At 37.9% G+C, this 15,230-nt stretch overlaps 1 long non-coding RNA gene across 1 annotated transcript; it reads left to right on the top strand.

Moving 5' to 3' along the window:
- The first annotated feature begins 1,593 nt into the window (after positions 1-1,593).
- Positions 1,594-12,885, top strand: LOC129511722 (uncharacterized). Its single transcript, XR_008664890.1, has 3 exons — positions 1,594-1,679; positions 3,225-3,392; positions 12,625-12,885. It is a non-coding gene; the product is annotated as an uncharacterized LOC129511722 (long non-coding RNA).
- Positions 12,886-15,230: the final 2,345 nt, after the last annotated feature.

The following is a 15,230-nucleotide window of genomic DNA, read 5'->3' as shown; positions in this document are numbered from 1 at the left end:
GATTTTAATTATCTTAAATGTTTAATCATATTTTCAATTAAAAAGAGCTTCACGAAAAGAATTGGATGGAAGTGATGTCTCAACTTGTCATTCTCTTTTGTGCCCATATTAACTTAGCTTCTCTTCTCAGCATTTTGACATTTTTGTGTAGAAGGGGTGCCTGTTTTTTAAACAACTGATTGCAAATGTCTGCATCTTCTAAACTTCATGTGAAAAGATTAACTGTTTTTATTTAAACAACATGCATTACTGTTATTAAAATCCTCAGCACCCACGGGTTTTGGGTGGGGTCTGAGTTACTCACATTCAGTGAGGGGGAAATTCTTTCTAGTTTTGCTCAAGTGGTTCTTCAATTATTTGAAAAAAACCTTGTTGGTTTCAGCTTGGTGTTTTCGGACTCCTTTACAAAGCCTTTAGTTCTTACAGGCACTACAACTCTGCTCCTATTTGAAATGTAGCATATGTATCTTAATTATCATAGAAACCACCAGACATACACCTTGATGAAGACAAACGTACAGATAAGACTTGTGTTATTCTTCAGGGTAGGCCAGCATGACAGGTTTTTAAAAATTCAAAAAGTTGAGAGAGATCTTAGAACATATATGGGCAAATCCTTTTCTTTTTTTTTTTCTTTTTTTTTTTTTTTTTTTTGGTTATGAAAATAAAGGCTATCAGGTTATGTTCTTTGTCTGAGGTACCCAAACTAGTTAGTGGGGGAAATTGGGGTTAGTATCCAGGTACCCTAATTTCAGGCCAGTTCTCCACACTAAGGAGAGCTATATTATAAAGAGAAAAAGTAGCAAAATAAGAGAAGCTTGTCTGACTCTAACTTAATTTAGGGTCTCTAGCCATTTTCTTGTTTCATATCAATACTCCTTTGATACTTCCATGATCTCACTGACCTTTGAAATAACCCTATTGAATAGCAGATGCCATTATCATCATTCTCATTTTACATTGGTGGTGAAATTGAGTCACAGAGTTTCATTTACACCTCCAAGATCACAGAGCTAGAAGACAGGACACTACCCAGATCTTCTGAAGTCTATGTAGCTCTTCTCTCTACGATTAGTCATGTCAGGAGAAATATTTAAATGATATAGCAAAATAATCTTAGAAAAGAAAAAACCCACTTCTGTGTTGTACACCAGTTGGAAGACAAGGGGGACAAGCTGATGATGGGAAATGTAATGGCTGGAAAAAATAGTAACAACTAACAGTGTTGCCATAGTAGCAAAACTGAGCAATTAGAGGCATTGATGCAAATTTCTTTGAACAAAAAGAATCAAATTCTATGAAAGAAGATAATTTTGGGCAGTCCTTACATAGTTTCAAAATACCAACTGCACAAGTGCAAGGATGAGTAGATTTGAATTAACATCAGCTTCTGGGTGAAGACGTGGGAATTTTCATTCACTGCAAACAGAATGTGATCCAATGTTATAACATGGCTGCCAAAAAAGTTAATGCAATTCTAAACCACAGTGATAGAAAGATGTAGGGAGTAAACTTCTCTGGTTAACCGAAGTTGAATCATTATGTTCATCTCTTGGTACCACATCTTAGGAAGGACGCTAAAACCTTAAAGTTCATGGAAGAGGATGATCACCAGAATGGAAGTCTGGAAGCCATTTCCTCAAAGGAACTTTTGAGGAACTTGGGAAATTAACTTGAAAGTAAGGAGAATTAAGTTTTTTTAAATTTATTCATTCACTTAGTGAAAATTTATTGAATGAATTTATTATATGTCAGAAGAGGTAGGGTCTTTTAGGTGACTGCAAAGACTTTGGCCAGTGCCTGAGTGAATTGGGAGTCTTGTGGAGGATTTAAGGTCGAGGAGTGACTGTATCTCACATATTTTTGAGGCATCATTCTGCGAGTTGAGACTAGGCTATTGGATGTGGGACAAGGGTGGAAGTATGGAGACAAAACGGGTTATTGCAATAATTCAGCAAGAGATGACACCGTTTGGACGAGGGTGAGAGCAGTAGAAGGAAAGAGAAGGGATTGGATTTTGGATATATTTTGAATTTGGGGGATATTTCTCATAAATGAAAATTTTTTTAAAAAAACATTGGTCCAACCTCACTTGAATCTCTGTGTCTCCGGAGGTCAGCACCAAGATCCATAGGTGATATTGTGAGGGGAACGGGAGAAGGAGGAGGGAATTTGCCATTGGTAAAGAGAGGAGGTAGATGGGGGTTAGGCAGAGCTGGAACATGCCTCTCTCCCTGCAATGTTGTAGCATTTCGACTCTGTATCACAGAAGGAAAAAGTTTGTAACTGTCAGAAATATAATAGAATTTCCAAAAGTTCATGAAATCAGCAATACAAAGTGCAAAGCATGAAGCTGCTATTATATTTGTTCTATAATATTGTAAAAATTTTAAATATTGTAATATTTAGAAAATTTTATTTTTTAAAAATGAAAGGAGAAAAGAGAAAAACTATGATCTATCACTTTCTTGAGGACTCAGATACTACTTGCACATTATCTGTATGACCAGCACCACCCCACATTCTGATTCATCCACAATCCTTTTTTGTACTCTATAACTATGAAACAGAAAGTAACTAATAGGAAAATGAATAGCATGGCTAAATATGGGCAAATATTTCTACCTCGCAATGGTCTGATGGGAAAGTAATGGAAATTGAACTCACAAGACATGAAAACCATACCTATGCCATTTAGGGAAGAAGAATTGGAGTGTGGGCTGAAAGCATGTCTAACATAAAAGAAAAGGAGAACTCCAGCTATTAAAAGTATCACAATAACAGGTTGATTTTTTTTAGTGTTATTTAGTAATTGATAGAAATAAATTGATATTGTAATATAATCATGAGTTTATGATTCGATCAATAACTAAGTTAAACCTCATCATTGTTGTTATACATTTGTATATAATCAGGATTATGCTGTTGGTGTAAGAGTTTATTGATTTTTTATTTACCAACTATCTTCTATGTGCCAGGCAATGTATCAGAGATACAATCCTGAACAAGACCAATGCTCTTCCCTGTCCTCAAGTCACTGATAGTCTGGTTTAGTGGTTCTCAAATGTTAATGTATTTGAGAATCACCTAGAGAATTTGTTGAAAATGTAAACAGCTTCTTCCACTCCAGTCCTCGTAGAAGTGCTGACTCAGATCTAGAGTGAATTCCAGGAATTTATCTCCATTTTAGGCTTCCAAAAGATTCTATTTTTTTTTTTTTTCAGTTTCTAGGAGATTCTAATGCAGGTGGTCCATGGACACCACTTTGAGAAATCCTGGAATATCACAGAAAGCCCCTGAAGAAAGGTGATGGGGTCTCTATCAGCCTCTCAGGGATGACAACTGTTGACTACAATCAGGATGACAACTGAGAAGCAAGCAAGTGTTCTTTGGTAAGAAGGATTATTCTTAGTGAATAGGAACTCTTGGATAGAGTCTCTTAAAAAAAAAAAGATTATTTATTTATTTATTTATTTGAGAGAGCGAGTGTGCATGTGCATACAAGCGGAGGGGAGGGGGGAGGAGATGAGGGAGAAGGAGAGCAGACTCCCCGCTTAGCATGGAGTCTGATGTGGGGTTCAGTTCCAGGACCCTGAGATCATGACCTGAGCTGAAATCAAGAGTTGGCTGCTTAACTGACTGAGCCACCTAGGTCCCCCAGAAATCTTGGGTGCTTCTTAGAAGAGAATAACTTCCAATTCCCAGGTTACAATTTTTCAAAATGTCTGGCCTTGTGAGAATCATTTACCCATCAAGAGCATTCCAGACCAATCAGTCAATTTGCCAGATGCTCCCAACTGCACTTTCTACCTTGACCTGCTGCACCCACTGCCTTCAGAGGGATACACAATTAACCTGCCCCTGCCTCCTCCCTAGCTGATTTGATTAAGGATGACTACCTACCTCAAAGTCAGCCAATCTACTACTGGCAGGTCAGGGAACAAATATTTCTGCTTTTAACTAAGAGACATAGAGTTGTAGTCACTTGATTGTAGGTTAACCTAAAAGGTCATGAATGGTCAAATGAGATGGTTAAACAGGAACCCAGCAAGAATAGAAACCAGAATATATGTACAGAAAACAGCAGTGAACCCACAAGAGAGACACTAATATGAAGAAGAACACATGGCCGCTGAGAGATTGAAAGAATAACCAACCACAGTTCCTGATTTCCCATTTCCCAGCTCCATATCCCTCAGATCCAGTTCTAATTGCTCTCCTTAGGTACCTTGAGGCTTCTTTAATGTTCTTTCAATGAGACGCTCATTTTGAGTCAACTGAAATGTGTTCTGTCCATTGTAACCAAATTGCCCCTAAGTAAGATAAGCAGAGACTAGACCCTTCAGGGGAAAAAGCTACTCACCCATTCATATAAAGGATTTTGTTCAGAGATTTGAATTGCAAACAGCAGAAAGAAACTCTAAGATAACTAAACCATTAGAAGGCTACTGGGGCACCTAGAATTGAGATTAGAGGACCAGATTCTGAAATGAACAATAACAAAGGTAGAAAAAATTGATTTGCCAGCCAAAAGTATAGCCACTGTCTCATGATTTCATCGTGCAATTGGCACCTGCCTCTGTGCTGGGTGACCTCTATCTACTCCTTTTACTTATGCCACATTCCCCTCAAGATTAAAAAATTGAAGAGAATTATACACCTGGCCAAACCTAGGCCACACACCTATGTCTGGGTTTATGAGGGCAAGGAAAGGAAGGATTTACCCTTTGTTTCCAGAGTAGGAGGTAGGCACCCAGTTATTCTCTGAAAACCATAAATTATGGAAGAAATATCATTTCCTAAAAGAAAATTGGGGCCTTTTGTGAGGAGGAATGGATACCAGAGAGACTTTAAACATGAGATAAGCAGCAAGAGACCATATGTTTACACGCAGACAGGAAGAAATGACAGAGAGATGACTGGGTGTTCAACAACAAAAAAATAATGTTCTGAAGATTAGAGAAATTGAATAGCAGGTTTGTGAAATAATGAACTGTGCCACTCGAACTGTCCAAGCAAGAGTTGGCTAACCATTAATTAGTAACATTGAGGGAATTCCTAAATCAGATGCCAAATGCTGACATGACAACTTGCCTGACTACTCACAGACCTTAATAGTATCTGAAGAAAACACATTTTTTTATTTTTATTTTTATTTTTTAGAAAACACATTTAAAGCTGTGTATCTATTTCCTGTCTTAAGGCAATGAGCACCATATATCTACTAAATGCTTTATGAAGTAGCTCTGCCTTTGATTCACCTTGAAATTGTTCTTTTGAGCTTGAAGCTGCCCTGCTCATTCCATCTGCCCTGTCCCTTCTCTCTAGTTGTCATTGCTGAGATAACTTCACCTTGGCTAAAGGTACAGTCTTGCCCTGCATCAAACTTGTCTATAGACACAGGAAACAAGAGGAGCCTCAAAAGCCCCAGGATAAAGTTTATCGACTGGCACATCAAGACACACTGTGTCGGATGGAGCACAGCTTGTCCTGAAGTTGGTTTCCTGGTTCCCTGACAATCAGGCTGGCACATTATTTACTTGGGATGGAGAATGTGTCTGGCACATCTGTCTCCCCAAGGACTCAATTTCTTTTTTAAAAAAATTATTTATTTGCCAGAGAGAGCGGGAGCACAAGCAAAGGGAGCAACAGGCAGAGGGAGAGGGAGAAGCACGCTCCCTGCTGAGCAAGGAGCCTGATGCGATACAGGGCTCTATCCCAGGATCATGACCCGACCTGAAGGCAGACACGTAACCAACTGAGCCACCCAGGCACCCCAGGACTCAATTTCTTGTCCCCAAACTGCCTGCTTACCTCCACTTCTGATTAATAGCTGCTTAACCCTGTGTTGAATGTCTGTCTGGACCATGTGTATCAGGTGGGGTTCAGTGCTGGAGAGAGATGCCACCTGAAGTATTTCAAGCAGAAAGTGACATAATACAGAGAATTAGATTATTACAAAATGTTGGCATGGATGTAGAGCACCAGTATGTTCATACGTTGCTGGTGGGAATGCAGAATGGTACACCTACCTTGGATAACAATTTGGCAGTTTCTTATAAGGTTAGGCATACATTTACCATATGGTTTAGCAATTCCACTCCTGGGTATTTGCCCAAGGGAAATTAAATATATATCTACATGAATATGAATGTTAATCACTTTATTCCTAATAGGCAAAAACTGGAAACAGAATCTATCAACTGGTAACTATATATATATATATAAGAAAGTTTTAGTGAAACTACTAAAATTGGAATCATATTGTTACTACTCAGTAATAATAAGAAATGAACTACTAGTACACATCAATCTGGAGACATTTCAAAACCTTTTTTTTTAATGTGAAGATCTAATTGGTTTTATTAAATAATTCATGAATGGAGCAGCATCTCACCTAGTGAGTAGGAGAAGATCCCCCTGCCTCTTCTAGTTAAAATTTAGACACAAAAAAGTACAAACTGTATGATTCCATTTATTTGAAATATTATAATGGGGAAAATTAATTCCTAGTGACAGAAAGCAGAATAATAGATATCTTTGATAGAGGGTGTGTGGACAGAGAATGACAGTAAAGGGACATGAGTGAATTTGGGAAGATGATGAAAAATCCTTTTTGATTAGGGTAGTAGTTACATGGGTACACTTTTGTCAAAACTCACCGAACAGTATACTTAAAAGGAAGTATTTTGTTACATGTAAATTATATGTCAATAAATTTGCTTTCAAATGTAAAAAGCCTGGGCACCTGGGTGGTGCAATTGGCTGAGTGACCAACTCTTGATTTCAGCTCAGGATGTGATCTCAGGGTCGTGGGGTGGAGTGCCAAGTATGGTGGCTCCATGCTCAGTGGGGAGTCTGCCTGAGATTCTCTCTTCCTCTCCCTCTGTCCCTCCCACTCGTGCTCACTCTCTCTCTAAAATAAAATAAGTAAATCTTTAAAAAATAAACATAAAAAATAAAGTGTAAAAAGCCAAACTCTATGGTATATGGACCTCTGATCATAAAACAAATTCCCAATTTATACTCCTGTCTAGGAGCATACAACCATATCTCTTTTTTTCTACATGGATAAAAACACTGGCTCTGATATATCCTATTAAATTTTGTTCCATTTAGCGATGCCTGGGTGTCTCAGTGGTTGAGCATCTGGCTTTGCTCAGATGTGATCCCAGAGTCCTGGGATCGAGTCCCGCATCGTGCTCTCTGCAGGGATCCTGCTTCTCCCTCTGCCTGTGTCTCTGCCTCTCTCTCCCTGGGTCTCTTATGAATGAATAAATAAAATGTTTTTTTAAAAATTTGTGTTCCGTTTGCTGTGTGGAAAGAGGTAGCTAATTGACTTGCATTGCTCTGATATTAGTGACTTGCCTGAAATACTAGCTTTTTAAGAGACTGAGAAGGAAAAATAGGAGAGGTGAGACAAAAACTCATTTTCACAGGAAAAGGAGTAGTAACCTTTCTAACTCCTCTAGGGTTTCTGCCTCCCTGCCCTCCCTCCATCCTCCATCCTCCATCTTTATGATGGTCTCTCTCCTTTCCCTGAGTCAAAACTTTAGGAGCTATTTTTGGCTTGTCCTTATCCTGACCATCATAATCATCCACAGGTCAGTTGCTAATCCCTTTATAATAGTTCCAACATCAGCATCATTTCCCTCCTCTCTATTACTTCTGCCCCTTTACTTCATTTGACTGCTTCCTATTCTATTCTAAGTACATCAGCTAAGTCTGTGGGTCTGGATTCTCCTTCCAAGCCAACCTACTCTCTGCTGTGTGGCCAGTTTTTTTGAAGCACATTTCTATGATGGTGCTTACAAGATCAAAAACAAACAACAGAAAACAAGAACAATAAAAAAATGTCAATGCAAAACCCCAAAACCAGCATTCAAAGTCCTCCAGAAATGGACTGCAATCTGTACTCCCAAACTTACAGCCCATTATTTTCCTGCATCTACTCAGGCTATATAGTGTAGTGGTTGAAAGCTGTCATTACTACCTCTGTTCACAAAAGTAACATGTAGAGCCGAATATTTCTAAAGTTGTGTCAATCATAAGCTGTGTACAAAGGCCAACCTCTGGCACTTCATCAAATATTCAGAAAGATCTCGATTCCTAAGCCACAGCTGTTTCAGTGGCCTGGTTTTCTGACAAAGTACATGTTTCTTTCAGGTTTGCTACCATAACAATGTTGTGTGCCTTCTCTTGTATCATCCAGAGACATGTTTAGCTAGTTCATTCTCCAAGCAAAGATTTGTATATAGAAAATAGCATTTTTCTGTTTGAGTACACCTTTATTTGACTTAGTACATTTAAGAAACCTTGGTCCATGGGGCACCTGGGTGGCTCAGTTGGTTGAGCTGCTAGCTCTTGATTTCGGCTCAGGTGGTGATCTCAGGGTGGTTTATTTATTTATTTCTGCTTCCTACTGGCCCTTTAAGCTGTCTCAGTGGACATAGTTCTTCCACTGCCCCAGGAGAAAAAGTTAGACAGAAATGAGATTTTGTGGTCATTTGTGGTTAGTAGATAGTCCAGGTCAATTTATTTCACAAACAATTAAATTTATCAATTAAAGTTATGTGAACCAAGGCTTTATGACACGGGTGGTTTTGAATAGGTAAGATTTTAACAGAGGTAGCAGAAGAAAGCTTTCTAGGCAGAAAGAATATCAAAGATCAACCCAAAAAGTTCAGAGGATGTTTGGGGTTTTCAGGGAGGAACCAGTGTACCAGATTCACTGACCCACAGTGTCCTTAAGGGGACTAGCTGTTGTAGGTCAGATCCATTTCCATTATAGACTGAGGATTTTAGACCAAAGTTTAAAACAAGGCACCTGTTAAGTAACAGATAATAAATGCATGATTAGCACAATCTTTGAGGGGGATTGAACACTAAGGATAGCAGAAGGGAGAAGAAGTCAGAAAATAAGGAAGAAAACTAGGAGTCTAACTAAACACTGGATGGAGAGTAAAACATTGGGAGGAGGGGGGTCATAGAGAGGAAGGTGAATAGAATTTTTAAAAGTGTTTACAGGATTTTACAATGTATTAAAGTTAAAGGAAGAGGAGGAAGACCAACACTGTCCATGCAACTACATGATACAGGCCCTTAGCTCACCTATCCTGCTGGAGGATGTGGGCAATCTAAGAGGAACAATGAAGATGTCTCCAAGACTTCCAGAATAGAAAACAGGGAGAATGCCTGTTCCGTGACTTAGAAACTGGGAAATTAGATGATGGTTTAATTTGGATGTATTGAGATGGATACTACCTCTGTTCACAAAAGCAACATGTAGAGCAGAATCTTTAGGTAAAATATTTGGTGGAATATTTAGGTAGTGATCTGTAACAAAAATTGAAAATAAAATAAGCCCAAGAATGGTGTCTAAGCAGGTGAGGTAGGTTATAAAATCATCCAGGTCATAGTGATAATGAAAACTGAGGATAAGATCATCAGAAGAGAGCTGGTAGAGAGAGAAGTGCTCTGTGCAGAATGATAATGATCTTGATAATCCTCATCATTGCAAACACTGTTGAATGATTAACATATGCCAAGCGTCGTGTCAAATGCTTTTCATGAATTACCTCATTTACTTATCACAATAAAGGAATCTGTGAAAGTTACAGTTATGACTAATTATTAATACACAATGTAAAAAATTAATTTTCTAGAAATAGAATTCCAGCTAATTTCAATATGTCAAGTAGTGAAGGGGGCCATGGAAAAGATAAAGAGCACCAAAGTTCAATATCTTCTTCAGAGAATGCTGATTAATTCTAGTTGTTGATTAGTAAAATAGAAATTTAATATGCATTTTAAAAGTTTCAAAGGAATACACACACACACAATGGAATATTACTCAGCCATAAAGAATAAAAACTTGCCATTTACAACAACAAGAATGGACCTAGAGGGTATAAAGCTATGTGATTTAAGTCAGAGAAAAACAAATACCAAATGATTTCACTCATATGTGAAATTTAAAAAATAACAAATGAACAACAACAAAAAAGATCAACAACAACAAACCAGACTTAAATATGGAGAACAAACAAGTAGTTGCCAGAACAGAGGTGGTGGGGGGAATGGGTGAAACTGATAAAGGAGATTAAGAGGTACAAACTTCCAGTTCCAAAACAAATAAGTCATGGAAATGAAAAATACAAGATAGGAAATATAGTCAATAAGATTGTAAAAACACTGGCGATAGTTGATGACTACACTTATTGTGGTGAGCACTGAGTAACGTATAAAATTGCTGAATCATTATTTTGTACACCTGAAATTAATATAATACTGTATGTTAATTATACTTCAATATGAAAAAACGTTTTGAATGGATATGGTATGCTCTTTAGTCACTGGAAGGAAAACATGGAATGTAAAGAACAAGTAATCATGATAGTATAACAGTTTTGAATCTTCATAATCTAACAATATAACATCAAAGTATAGGGCTTTAAACTTTAGGAATAGATACAAATTCACAATCATGGTGAAAGCTATTAGCAAATCATCTTATAAACAGACATATCCCTAGACAAAAGTAAACAAGGATTTAAATAACATGATTTGAAAGCATCTACATACTCATACACACATAATGAATTATATGGTGAGTGTTCTTTTCAAAAGACCAGGGGATATTATCAAATAAATGGGTTTGGGATCAGAGAACAAAGATGATTGCAATGAAATCCAAACAACAGAATTCACAAAGTCACACTTTCTAATCATGTTGTAATAAAAACAAAATAGCAATATGAAAGACAGGCAAACATTTTTAAAAATAATTTTGATTAAAGAAGAAATTGAAACTGAAATTACAGGCAAAAATCCACAAACTGATCTACCAATTCAACTCAATCACTATTAAAATCTCAGAGAAGGGATCCCTAGGTGGCACAGCGGTTTGGCACCTGCCTTTGGCCCAGGGCGCGATCCTGGAGACCCGGGATTGGATCCCATGTCGGGCTCCTGGTGCATGGAGCCTGCTTCTCCCTCTGCCTATGTCTCTGCCTCTCTCTCTCTCTCTCTCTCTCTCTCTCTCTGTGACTATCATAAATAAATAAAAATTAAAAAAAAATAAAATCCCAGAGAACTTTTTTTGGAGAAATTGATAATGGACATTAAAATACCCATGGATATGCAATGCACCTAGAATAAACAAAACAGCATTTAAAAAACATAGTAAAGCTGAGACTCCCATTTCTCAATTCCAAAACGTACTACAAAGCTACAGTAATCAAGAACATAAGGATACATAGAAAAATGAATGGGATAAAATTGAGAGTCTAGAAATAAACCTGAAACATCAATGGCCAATTGATTTCAACAAGAGTGCCAAAACCACTTAATGGGGAAGGAATAATCCATCTCTTCAAATGGTGCTGGTACAACTGAGTATCTACATGCAAGAGAATAAATTTGGATCTTGATTTCATAATATACACGAAAATTTAACTTGAAATGGATCAAAGACTTACAGCTGCTTTCTCCAACTCAGCCTTTATAATAATTAAAGGGATATTTAAAATTAGCTTGGTTCTATAAAGAAATGTTAGAGTTTTGTTTGATTGCACTGGTATCTTATGTTTAACGTTTTGAAGAACTACCAACCTGTTTTCCAAGTGACGGTACCATTTTACATTCCTACGGCAATGTGTGTGTGTGTGTGTATACGATTCCAGCTCCTTATCAGATACATAATGTGCAAATATTTTCTACATTCTGTGGGTTGTCTTTCCACTTTCTTGACAGTATCTTTTGAAGCACGAAGGTATTAAGTCCAATCTATATGTTTTTCTATTGTTTGTGCTTTTGATGTCTTCTTACCAAAGAATTCATTGCTTAATCCAAGGCGATGACAATTTATACCTCTGATTTTATAAAAAGATTTATAGTTTTAGCACTTACATGTAAGTGTGGCAGCCTGAGACACAGAACTAGGCATTTTTACCACCCATCAGAGGCACATCTGAATAACCAACTGTGTTCTCACAATGGACCTAATACTGTAAAACATCTGTGGCATAGTAGAGCCTACAAAAATGTGTGTTTCCTCTAAGGAGACGGCCCCCGAGAGGAAAAAAGGGACAACTGACCTGTGGATACCTATTTCTTAAATTCACTAAGCAGAGAAGTCATTCTATCTTCCTTGGGGAAGCTGGAGACAGGAGCTGTGCAAAGGGGGATGTTTAGGAAAAATATTTTTCATGAAAATCAGAGGAATGTGGAAGAGACATGTCACAGTAAACAACTGGATCAGAGGGTGTAAAGATTTTGTAGGCTACACACTGCCAAATCACTTTCCAATAGTATTTCACCAAATAATTTGTAGTACAACCAAAGAGGTATGATGGAGGTCAGTGTACATTACCTTTGACAGGTGTGCCAGCCACTGCAAATTGCCTATGCGATTGCCATTATCCCCCTTTTTTTGGTAATAGAATTACGATTTGGGGTGGCGATATGCCCAGCTTATAAATCCTCAGCCTCTTGTGCAATAGTGAAGGCAGTGTCATACATTACCTACCAATACAATGCAAAACAGAAGGCTGCTAGTGATTCCTAAGAAGTTTTGCTTTCTTAATGCCATACCCTTCCCTCCCTTCGTCTTCCTGCCTACAGCACAGGACTGATGTCTGAAGCGGAAGTGTCTGTCCATCTTGTAACCAAAATGAGAGCCACATGTCAAGAATGATGAAACAGAAACATAAAAGTTCCTTGAAGACATTCTTGAGCAGCTCCATCAACCCTACTTTGTCTTTTCTATAGATCATGCCATTTATCAACTCCAAACACTTTCCTGTTTAATGATTTCAGCTTTGAATAGTATTTGTCTTAAATATCCGTCTGGGTTAGTATCTGCAACTCATTTTACTCTGCCCTTTTATTTCAGAAGTCATTCTTTCAAATAAACGTATTTGATTTTCCATTCCAATCTGAGTATTTGACTTTTTACTCAAGAGAATTAAACTCATTTACATTGACAATCGTAATGTTTGCATTTATATAGTTGGTTGCATGATGTAGAAATTTATCTTCAATTAGCTTAGGCAAAATAGAAACTCATTGGCTCCTGCAACCAGAAAGGACAAGAGTGCAGTTAGAGACCCACTGAGCCAGAGACTTGATGTTGCCGAGATTCTCTTACTCTGCCTCACTTCTTTGCTTCTCTCTACTTTTGTCCACACACACCACTGCACACATCTTCCTGGCTTTGTCTCCTAAGGAAAAAAATTCCTTTCCTGCAAGGCCTGTTGAATAAACCCTAGAGGAGAAGAATGACGTTCACAGTCTGTGCCAGCCTATGCGCTGGATCAGTTTACAGGGCTGGGTGGGGAGTGGGTGGGGATGATGAGGTTCCAGGACTTAGGTCAGACATTCACTTCCAGACAATCCAGTCCAGGTAAGTAAGATCATGCAAAACGATGTTATCTCTATATGGAGTCTATGGCTAGAATAGGATGGGGTCATGGGATGCTTTTCTCAGAAAAATGCAAGCGCTCTGGGCAGAAAAGAGGTAAATGACCATTTTAATTGTCACAGAGTTACAAGGTCTTAGTTTATATCTCCTGGGTTTTAATCCCTTTCCCCTTTTTAGATATGGACTATTAGTTTGTTCTTATTCTCTGCAATAATTAAGAAGGAAAGCATCCTGTTTCAATTAAACTGTTCTTAGATTTTTACCATCTAATTATGAAAATCAGGAGCAACTTAAGAACATTACTCCCCTTTTGAAGGATCTAAAACCCAGTACTTTGGTTTCCTTCAGCAAAGCTTCTCCTTTTTCTCTTAGGTATGTGTTTTTTCCTTTTCCATTTACACTGTAGTCATAGACTACATCATTGTCCTTGTGTTGAAAGGTACAAATCATCTTTTCCAAGTAACTTTATTTCAAATATATACACTATTTGTATAAACTCGATTTATTCCTATATATTTACGTTACCTTACCTATCTCCCCAATCCACTTTCAGCCACCACTCTTCTTTTATTGAATCCCAAAGTTGGGGTTCTGAAGCAGGCCTTTAGGACCACTTATTTGGGAAGACAATCTGGTTTCTGAGCCCTGGGATGCCTAAGAATACCATTCTGTGGCTTCCCTACCTGATAATAAATGCCCCAACAAGCTCAAATGAGTGGAACGTCAATGCCTTTAGTTACTGAGTCATGGTCACTGTAGCAACGAGTAATGAGCAAGAACAAGTCTCTTGTATTTCAATCCTACTTCACAAAAAGGTAAGCAGGACTAGTTTATTTCTTAACAGAATCTGACTCTATCTTTCATTTTACTGTGCATTCATTGAAGATTTTTCTCATTTAACATATTTTCCTGGTTAATTAGGAAGGAATTTGAAAGCGACTTCTCATTATGTCTTTTATCACTGTTTTAGACAGATGTTGAGATTAGTTCTGTGATTCTACAGCTGGATTTGGCAGCTTCAGAGTACGAGCAAAGAAATAGACCTTAGGGATTTTCTTTTAAGCTCAAAGTCTGGCAAGCAGGCAATGGCACAAGTTCATCGCTGATGAAAGAGTCCAGTCTAGTGTTCAGACAAGAGCACTACTGGCAAGGCCGGGCAGAGTCCTACTGAGCAAGAAGGTAAATGAAGTTGCAGCAGATGGATATTCTGAAAGAAAAGGCAAAAGTAAAAACTGGGCTTTATTATTTGGATAAATAAGTTCTGCAGGAGCAAAGGAATGTGATAATTAGAGTATCGGGATGCTGTGATCAGAGAGGGAAATGTCAGAACTGGAAATGTTATAGCATCTCAGCTGCTCAGCCCTCAGGTCAATGTGTAAGTTTTATCCTACATTCAAATCTTGTTATCGGATTTTCTTTCTTTCTATTGTATATTTTGAAAAATCATTTCATCTCCAGCTCATACAAATGTTCTACTGCTTACTTTCCATAAGCTGGGTTTCTAAGCAGCCCTCTCAGTCTTCTTTATGGAAACCTACAGTTTAAGAGTCTGGAATAACATGCTCACTTGTGTCACTGAGAATAATGCCACCTCTGTTTTAACCATCAGCTCTGATTTTTTGAAGTTTCATTCTCAATGTAACCAATATGCCCAAACTTTCATAATTATGCACCTGTAGCGAGAAGGATGTAGATGTGTATGGCCTTTCTTCAGGGGAGAAGAATTAGAAGGACAGACTAATGTTAACTCCAAGTAGGTAAACACACACTTGCTGTGCATGCCACAGAGTATTCAGACTCCTATAAA

Source organism: Nyctereutes procyonoides, unplaced genomic scaffold (genome assembly GCF_905146905.1).
Source record: "Nyctereutes procyonoides isolate TBG_1078 unplaced genomic scaffold, NYPRO_anot_genome, whole genome shotgun sequence".
Taxonomy (NCBI): domain Eukaryota; kingdom Metazoa; phylum Chordata; class Mammalia; order Carnivora; family Canidae; genus Nyctereutes; species Nyctereutes procyonoides.
This window is presented reverse-complemented; position numbering and strand designations above follow the sequence as displayed.